The following is a 9,889-nucleotide window of genomic DNA, read 5'->3' as shown; positions in this document are numbered from 1 at the left end:
CCTTCCAATAGTAAAAATTAATGCACTTTAGTTTATTACTCATGTATCATTCATCTGTAGACTTTATCCACATCTTCATTAGTTACCATGTGTATGTGTACTACTGTGCTTTACACCCTGGTTCAAAGAAACGTCTCATTTCTATATACATTATATACATGTATCTAGTTAAATGACAATAGACGACTTAAGATGAAGAGTCTTTGAAACTGAGCACATAGATTGTGGGAACATTTCAGTAATGGGATGAATGGAGTTATCCCCTTTGGTTCAAGAACCTGATGGTTGATGTGTAATAGCTGTTCATGAACCTTGCGGTGTGAGTCCTGTGGCTTCTGTACCTACTTCCTGATGACAGCAGTGAGAAGAGCATATAGTTTCCTTTCTTCTGCTTCTCTCTTGAAGAGTGGAGTGACATTTGCAATTTTACAGTCTTGCAGAACCATTCCAGAATCAGCAACATGGACACCTTGCAGTTTGTGCTTTCCACTAAATCATTAAGGTAAGGATTAATCCTTGGAACAATCTACTAATTACATCTTTCCAGCATAGAAAAGAGATTGTTTTTCCTCAATTATAAAATCTGTACACACTGGGAAAAATGTTCTAGGACCTGCTCAAAATTCAACCATTGCAGAAATAGTAGATACACTCAGTGGATATTTTCTTTTAGATACACCTGCTTGTTAATGCAAGTATCTAATCATCCAAACATGTGGGAACAACTCTACGTATAAAAGCATGCAGACATGGTCAAGAGGGTCAGTTGTTTTTCAGACCGAACATTAGAAAGGGGAAGAAATGTGATCGAAGTGCCTCAGGTTGTGGAATGATTGTTACTTCCAGGTGGGGTTATTAGAGTACCTCAGAAACTACTGATCTCCTGGGATTCTCATGCATAATAGTCTCTAGACTTTATGGAGAATGCTGCAAAAACCAAAACATCCAGTGAGTGGCATTTCTCTTGGTGAAGTACCCCGCTCTCAAAACGTTTTAATGTTCGGATTGGCCGCCGGTCAAAGCTCCCTTTTGATTAAATCAGAGGATTGCCGGGCAGTGTGGCTGGAAGGGCCTACTCCACTCTATATCTCAATAATTTTTTAAAAAAATCTTTCCAGCTTAACGATATCCTTCCCACAGACTGATGTCCTAATCCTTCACCACAGTTTCATTATCGATGGCAGAGTTTGGGACTCTGCAATCACAAAGAACACTACCGGAGATTGTATTTAAGTCATTGTGTCTGCCAGCCTGCGGATGGCAGTGTAGCGGGAGGCGGGCCGCAGGCGGCAGGGTGACCGGACATCTTGTCGGTCCGAACCCTATAAAACGGCGTGTCGGGGTCGGCTGGGTCTCTTTCTGACGAAGCAGTGCAGCGGTGTGAAGTTGTTGGTGTGATGTTACAGGTGAGTTCCGTAGGTTGCTCTTGGCGCTTACCCCAGCACCGCGCTTCCTGGCGAGAAGACCGACTGTCCGACCAGCAGTGCGTGAGGCCGCCGCGGGAGTGCGAGCCTTGCTCCCGGCTTGTGACGAGGATGAGCCAGCGATTCTCCGCTGCTGTTTCTATGTGTTGGGGTTTGAACCTTCCACCCGTTTCACTTGGTGGATTGCGGAGCGACTCATCCAGGCTTCCGAGTCGGTTTCGATCCAGAACGCGGCTATAGATGGTCTGCCCTGGGTTAGTGGGTTTTTCCCCCTCGGGAGCTCCACTAGCCAATGGCGTGCTATTTGGTCGCTAATTAACTGAATTTAATGCTAGTTATTGCTAGTGGAGTTCGGCCGGACATTAGACACGTGGGCCGAAGGAGCTCTGCGGTGTGTAGCCAGTATTATGCCTTGCCCTTTGTTCACAGGATGTCCTGGCTTTTGCCACGTGTTCTCTGCCTTTCCGTAAGCTTATGCATTTATCTTTGCGACTGGATGGATTCTGTTTATAAATTCCTTTCGGTACTATGAGATTAATTACAATCGTATATTCACTGAACACACAAAAGCTGGAGGAATTCAGAGGCCAGACGGCCTCTGGCCGTCTATGGGGGGTGGGGGAAGAGCACAGTCGACATTTTGGGCCTAGATCTTTAGGCGGACTTGATGAATGGATCTTTTCCGTAGATGCTGCCTGACCCGAGTTCCTCTAGCATGGGCTTTCGGGTAGGTAGTCGCAGAGTTGAGTGAAAAGCTTAATAAAATCACTCGTCTTCTGGGCAGATGCAGTGCCTTGAAAAAGTATTTCTCCCACAACCCTTTGTTTACAGTAGTATTGCGGGGACCTTGGTCAATTAGAATTTTTTAATTTGTGAATCACATCATTTTTCGTAGTAGAGTCCCAAACATCAATATTGCAAAGCATGAAAACTAAAAATTTAAAAACTGAAACATCGGCACTTTTCCCCTAGGGGAAGTTCAGTATTTCATCGAGCAACCTCTCAGCTTTACTGCCAGTAGGTTTTATGACTTTTGGCTTTGTAGTCGAGCATTTGCCCGTTCCTTGCGAAGTTTATTCAGGCTGTGACAAGTTAGTTGAGGACGGTGGATAGCAATCTGATGTTAGGTTAAGGTAAAAACTGACTGGGCCACTCAATTACATCAAGTTCCTATGAAGCCGCTTCTTTGGGTCATCCTGCTAAAAAGTGGAACATTCCACTCATTTCAAAGTTCAGTGCCTTTTGAGAGTATTGTACCCTTCCCTGGATTAGTGCTCCTCTATTTCCCTGACTTGAATGCTCACGACTCACTGGTCTTTTCATTTTGATTTGATCTGAAAATCGACCATAATATTACATCTTAAAAGGGGGTCATTTATACGAGTGACTCCGATTTTCTAAATCAACACACTGCTGGAGTTGGTAAGGTAACAGACGGTATTGCACATGAGAAACGTTAGTGTTGAAATTACAAAGGGGACCAATACTTTTTCAGTCTCAATTTTGGTTTTAAATTTTTTTAGTAAATTGCAGCCAGATTTTGAAATTTTTCTTTTAGATTTGACTGATGCACGTTTTTCTAGATTGGCTCAAAGTCCTTCAATACATTTTAAACTTCGAAAATGAGAGTAAAATGGATTTAGTTGTGGGGAAGCAAAATACTTTTCCATGCACTATAAGGAAGGAGGCTTTCCAATGTGAATTAAGTTTTTGACTTGATTTTTTTTACTCCACCAAACATCTCATTTAAAATATAAACCCAACGTTGACGTGCAGCAATTTTTGTCTGGCACTGTCTGTGGCATGTGGGAGCATAGACGTTTGGTCAATGATGTACGGTCCCATTCCACGTCGTTGGAGAGCATTTGTGTCCCCGGCTTTTAGCTGGTGGTGACTGAATCCTATATATTCCTAGACCTTCTCTGTCTGCTGTGACTGGGGAGACAAACCATATAGGGTACATGTTTATAATGAAGCCAGAATCACTTCTCAGGCACCATCTGAGTTAACAGCTGTGATCAGGGTTTTCTGCTATTTTTAATGATTTAGATAAGCTAATGATTCTGTCTTTGGTACTTTACAACCTATCTACCTGTGGCTTTGGGATTAAATCTTGAAATCAATTTGTGATGTATCAGATTATGTCAAGTACGTTTGTAATGGAAAATCTTAGTTTCAGCACCATCACAGGAATATGAGCCAAGTCTGATGCACAAGCGCATTCACGAAAAAACTAAATTTAAAATCTTGCAAGTTATTTATGAAAACTGATTAAATTATTTTAGTGTAAAGTGGTCTCAGTGAACTGAAATTGTTACAGGCAGTGAATTATTTGCTGAACTACATTAGGGCTGGTGTATATTAACCAGATATGTTTGTGTATATTTCCACAGTACAATGGCATTAAAGATTCCACATGGTGGATACCGTCATCTATTCAGTGTAAGCAGTCTGCAAATTATCACCATGGTTCACCAGTTCTTCCTATCCTGGCGTTAAGTATTTCCTATTCCTGGGAGTAAAGGCTGTTTTTATGGAGGTAAATATTTAATTTTATGATCCTGATAGCCTACTCGGTGTATTTTCAATTCAAGTCTGTTCAATTTTTATAACAAACAAAATCAACTGCTTATGTATACATTGAGAAATATGGGTTAATGATTTTTACAACTTGAATGAATTTTATTCTTGAAATGGATTCAGGTTCATTGGAATGCATCAGAACAGAACATTTTGGCCAAATTAGTAGCCAAACTTGATGAAAATTGTTTTTTTTTTAAGTGTTAAGCTACAATTTAACTTAGTGACAAATAATGTATTTAAATGAATACAGAATAAATTTGGTCACCACCAATGCTACCACAGTACTACAAAACTGTTCTTTCCTAATAAGTTATTGACAGGAGTTCTTTTGATTAACAAAATGAACAAAATCAGCACACATCTAGGGCCCAAGTGGCTGATGCTATTTTAAAACTCTTAAGCATGTGCAATTAGTGTCCAATGGCCACATGACAGTTGGTGATTGGCAATAGTTAGACAATGTTTATCAAGTCTATCCCAATTAACTGAAATGTGTGGCTGGCCTGGGTAACTGATGACTAAATTAACTGCTATATTTAGTGATTTGAGAATTCTGTTAAGGGCAAGTTGTCTGGGCAGTCATGCATGGGTTGCATGCAATGGATTAGTCTGCTGCAATAATTACTGAATAACTAGATTGCTCATGCTGGGGTTTGTTCATGTGTGAATTGATGGCGTTGGCCTTGGATCTGTTGCATTCCACAAGAATGCAGATTGAGCAGCACCCCAGGCCATCTACAGTATCCAGAGAGAAAATAGTGCAGTTGATTGGGTGAGATTGTGATGCAGTGAAAGTGCTATCTCATTAGTAATAGATTCAGGATTTGGCTTTGCCCTTGATGAGCTTTAATTGATTTTTCAGGCATACTGAATTTTGCCCCTGTGAATGGGGATGAAAATGAGGAAGGCTGGAATCAGGCACCTAATGAGGTAAGCTGCTGAGCAACTCATTTAAAATGCGAACCCAACGTTGACATCCAGCAGTTCTCTGTCTGGCACTGTCTGTGTGGCATAAGGGAGCATAAACATTTGGTCAATGATGTACGGTCCCATTCCACGTCGTTGGAGAGCATTTGTGTCCCCGGCTTTCAGCTGGTGAGGACTGAATCCTATATATTCCTAGACCTTCTCTGTCTGCTGTGACTGGGGAGACAAACCATATAGGGTACATGTCTGACAAAACCTAAACTTCTGGAATTTCTGTTTTGATTTTCAGTATCTAGCTTTAGGATATAAGATGCCTTTGAAATAGAAGAACGTTGTTTACAAAATGTTGAACGTGCTAAAGTGAAATTTTATGGCAATAAATTGCTTCTTGAAGTACACTAGGATTTGATCTTCATTACTCAAGGAGGCATATCTCCCTGATGTGTTGATTGAAGAATACTTGAGTATGTTGGTGAGAATTTCAAAAAAAAAATTATTTTGTTTTGCAGAGGAATGTTTAATAAAGTTGGATGAGACTGGTGAGTATATTTGAACCAAATTGATATAAAAAAGTACAAGTCTTCAGGGTATGGCAAAGTTCTATAATGTTTAACCTGTAGTTCATAAATTTTAAATGTGACGAGTTCCTTAGCGGTATGCAGTAGCTGGCAAATCCTGCTAGTCACATTTGGGTGCATGAAACTTGAATGTAATCTGGTGAGGACCTGTTATTCCACGGAATAATTGAATTTTATTTGTAGTTGTCCTTGGATCAATGTTGAACTGTAGATTTAACTTTTAAGATATTCCAATGTAGGCATCCAGTGAGGTTACTCTCATCTGGCTCTGTCTATATGGCGTGTGGGAGCATAGACCTACGGTCCATGATGTACAGTCCTTTTCCATGACATTGGAGAGAAAGCAAGTCCCCAGCTGTTAGGCTGGTGAGGACAGCATCCTGTATATTCCTAAGCCTTCTCAGTTATTACAGTGTCTGAGGGGATAAACCATGCAGGATACAATGTTTGGTGTTTGAAATAAGCATGGAGATAGGGTTGATCAGTGGCTCATTGTTCTGAATTGTTTTGATCCACAGTACCAGATTCAACTTCTCAACTGGAGAAGATGAAAACTCGGAAGAGGTGAAGTATCTATTCACTTTTTTATTAGAATGAAATGTGCTCTCTTTCTTCTTTCCTCCCCCCCCCCCCCCCCCCCCCCCACACCATTGTGGATATCCAGCAAGTTTAACTTTGTGTGCTGTATGGGAGCAGACCTTGGCCTGCTATATACATTCCCATTGCACAGTGTTGAAGAACAAGCATTCCCAGCTTTACAGCTGGTGAGGATTGTATCTCGTGTATTCTGAGGCCTTGCCTGACTGAGGAGATGAACAATGCATGACACAGTAATCTTGTAAACCAGAAAGTTGATCATTATTTTTGAGATGGATACCTGCAGAGTTTGAATACTTTTCACTTGGTTTCCTTGGTCTTCAGCGCTGCCCTCAGGCTGGATGGGCTATGTTAAACCCCATTTGTTAGCCATTCATAGAGCTGTGATTTTTTTTTAAACAATGTTTTCAGCATATTTTCCCATGTATTTCAGTAAAATAATTCTGTTGCTGATGATTGGGGAATTTTGAACAGGACACTAGGATTCCTGCTGATGTTGACTTGGGGTTCTCCCTATGACAAGATCTGATTGACTCCAATTTTAGCTTTTGTGGTGTCCATGTGGAGCTAAGTTTTCAGCTTGCTTTTTTTTTAGGTCACTACGTTCGGTCCCAGTGTAGTGAATTTCAGTGTTCAGTACAAGTGAAATACCGTGAATGAAGACAGTTGTGTAACTAGATTTAAGCTGTTTTGATGTTAAACCCATTGCCATGATTGAATTGTGCTTGCTAATTTTTATTTTTATTTTATTTCAGGTACCTAGATGCTCTAACGAGAGCAGTGTGATCTTCAGGTGGGCTTCTGAACGATTTAAGTGCATTTGACTTCTCTTTGAAGCTGCCAACTTTGATGTTCAGAGGCTGAAATCAACAGTTCTGTTGAATGTGTACTAGTATTTTCTTGGTATTTCACTTCTAAATAAAAGTTCATGTTGAAATCACTAATTTTCTGATTGCATCTTAATGACTTGGGGTATATCACTGGCTTAGAAAGTCCTTGTGTGACTAGGAGTCAGAGATCAGATCCTAGATGTAATATAGACAGGGGAACTGTTGAAAGGAATGTCCTCTGATAAGTAATATGTCAAGTTCCATCAGACTTGGCAGTGGCTGTTTCTTACTACTCAAATGTTTATTTTAAAAACTTCCATTATGGAGCAGCCATAATGAAACTCGAGTTAACAGTAGGATGGGCTGTTGAAAAAGGGTTCAAATTTGTCATTCAATTTTGTATACTGCCAAATGAAACAATAAGATGCACAACACAAGTGATTGCTTATAAATTCAAAAATAATGAAAATTCATTCCAGAGATTGACATGTTAACATACTTGTGAATACGGCATCTGCTGTGTTTTTCAGGAAGCACCTGTGACCATGTGGATTTCCTCCCACATTCCAAAGACCTAGCTGTTGGAGATTAATTGTCCTGTGACAAGGCTAGGGCTGCTGGGGATCATGCTATGGTTGCCAATTTGGATTGCCTAAACTTTCATATTATACAGTTCCTTTTATAAAAGTGGTACAATATATAATGAATTCAGAATCAGAAGAAATAGGACATTTGGGATGTCCTGGAACGGAAAGCCTCATCCTTGGAGCAGATGCGGCAGAGACAAAGGAACAGGGAATAGAATTTTTGCATTTGGCAGGGTGGGGAGAGGTATAATCAAGGTAGTTATGGGAGTCAGTGGGTTTAGCAGAAGTAATGGACACTGCCTTTCTGAGACACCACTCTAAAAATGACCTGGGTACTTTGTAGGCTAGTATCCAAGAAGGAGCCAACTAAATTTACAACCCTCTGGAGTTTTTGTCACCATCTGAGACTTTACCAACTCTGGTTGCATCATCAGCAGATCTTTAGATGGTATTTGAACTACATCAAGCCACAGTCATGGGTATAGAGAGTAGAGCAGTGGGCTAAGCACACCCCTGCGGTGCACCAGTGTTGATGGTCAGCAAGGAGGTGTTATCACCAAAACGCAGAGATTGTGGTCTTCTAGATAGGAAATGGAGGATCTAATTGCAGAGGGCACTATGGAGGCCCAGGTTCTGCAACTTCTCAATCAGGAATGTGGGAATGATTGGCTCATTATCTAATACATAGTTAATGAAGAGCCATTGAGACTGCATCTGCTGTTGACCTATTGTGATAGGCAAACTGCAATGGGGCCAGGACTTGGCTGAAGCAGGAGTTCAGTAGTCATAACCAACCTCTCAAAGCATTTCATCACTCTTGATGTGCTATACCCATGACTGTAGCTAGGCATAGTTCAATTAACCATCTGAATTTGCTAATGATACAACCATTGTTGGTAGAATCTTAGGTGGTGGTGAGAGATCTGGTATGTCAACAAAATACACTAAAAAAATGTGTAAACGTACCGTGGAGAGCATTCTGACAGACTGCATCACAATCTGTTATTGGGGGGGGGGGGGGGGGGAGTGCTATTACACAGGACCAAAGGCTCCAGGGGGTTGTAAATTTAGTTGGCTCCATCTTGGATACTAGCCTACGAAGTACCCAGGACATCTTTCAAGGTGCTGTGTCTCAGAAAGGCAGCATCCATTATTAAGGACCTCCAGCACCCAGGGCATGCCCTTTTCTTTATCTATTCAATATACGTAAACTAACTGATTTACTTTATGATTATTTTGTTTTCTTCTTATGCATTGCATTGAACTGCTAAATTAACAAATTTCATGTCACATGCTGGTGAGAATAAACCTGATTCTGAGTGCTACCCTGTGATAGTCGTTAAGGCAGTTCACTTTATTCTTCTTAGGCACTGGTATAATTGTTGCCTTTCTGAAGCAAGTGGAAACTAATGCCTGTAGTAGTGAGAGGCTGAAAATGTCCTTCAATACTCCCACCAGTTGGTTGGCACAGGTTTTCAGAGCCTTATCAGGCACTCCATCAGGTGTCTTGCGAGGGTTCACCCCATTTAACAGTGGCCTCAGACAGACATCACAGGTGCAGCAGGGATCTTCACAGCTGTAGTCATCAGCTATACTGTTGACAGCTGTGTACTATTAAGGACAAAACTTGTGCCAGTACAAGTTGTACAGTCACCAAAACATCCTGAACATCTGAATCGGTATCATTCCATGTTACTGCAATGATCCCCTATCCAAGATGAATTTCTATTTTAACAGCTGAGTGTGGGGACTGAAGTATACCCAACATGGCTGTGTTTAAAACATTAAGCCCAGCAATTGCAGCTGTTTATTCTCTGAAAACAGTCTGACTCTGCTGTTTGATTTAACACCCACAGAATATTTTATTGAAATTGTTTTAGTTTACATATAGAAGTACTTCCATTGAAATAAGTGTTCTCTGTAATGAGGTGATGCCTCAACTTCATGAAGCTGCCATTGGGTAGAGATGTTTCCTGGCACCAATCAAGTGAATTTAGTGAAGGGTTTGACCCTGACCACGAAGCCCAATTCTGTTCTTGCCCGAAGATCATTAATGGAGAGATTGGAGAATAATTACCCAGTATATTGCTACTCCATTCTTTCTCTCCTCAATTTGGTTGCAGCCTAACTGTGACACAAGGGAGCCACAGTAGTGTAGCCATTAGCGTGACGCTATTACAGCTCTGGGTGTCGGAATTCAGTCCGCTATCCTCCCTGTGGAATGCGTGGGTTTTCTCTGGGTGCTCTGCTTTCCACCTAGTCCAAAGATGTACCAGGTCGTAGGTTAATTGGTCAGTGATAATTATCCCATTATTATGTTAGCATTGAATGGGAGATTGTCAGCAGGTGCAGGGTGGCACAGC

General features: G+C 41.1%; 1 long non-coding RNA gene and 3 other non-coding genes across 4 annotated transcripts; all 4 read left to right on the top strand.

The window, feature by feature from the left end:
• The first annotated feature begins 1,257 nt into the window (after nucleotides 1–1,257).
• LOC132383598 (uncharacterized) lies at nucleotides 1,258–7,049 on the top strand. The gene is made up of 6 exons (XR_009508736.1): nucleotides 1,258–1,406; nucleotides 3,818–3,963; nucleotides 4,870–4,937; nucleotides 5,444–5,473; nucleotides 6,031–6,076; nucleotides 6,865–7,049. It is a non-coding gene; the product is annotated as an uncharacterized LOC132383598 (long non-coding RNA).
• On the top strand, nucleotides 3,184–3,389 carry LOC132383610 (small nucleolar RNA SNORA73 family). Its single transcript, XR_009508742.1, has one exon. It is a non-coding gene; the product is annotated as a small nucleolar RNA SNORA73 family (small nucleolar RNA).
• LOC132383615 (small nucleolar RNA SNORA73 family) lies at nucleotides 4,972–5,180 on the top strand. The gene has a single exon (XR_009508747.1). It is a non-coding gene; the product is annotated as a small nucleolar RNA SNORA73 family (small nucleolar RNA).
• LOC132383614 (small nucleolar RNA SNORA73 family) lies at nucleotides 5,743–5,958 on the top strand. The gene has a single exon (XR_009508746.1). It is a non-coding gene; the product is annotated as a small nucleolar RNA SNORA73 family (small nucleolar RNA).
• Nucleotides 7,050–9,889: the final 2,840 nt, after the last annotated feature.

The sequence above is a fragment of the Hypanus sabinus genome, chromosome 30 (genome assembly GCF_030144855.1).
Source record: "Hypanus sabinus isolate sHypSab1 chromosome 30, sHypSab1.hap1, whole genome shotgun sequence".
Classification (NCBI taxonomy): Eukaryota; Metazoa; Chordata; class Chondrichthyes; order Myliobatiformes; family Dasyatidae; genus Hypanus; species Hypanus sabinus.
This window is presented reverse-complemented; position numbering and strand designations above follow the sequence as displayed.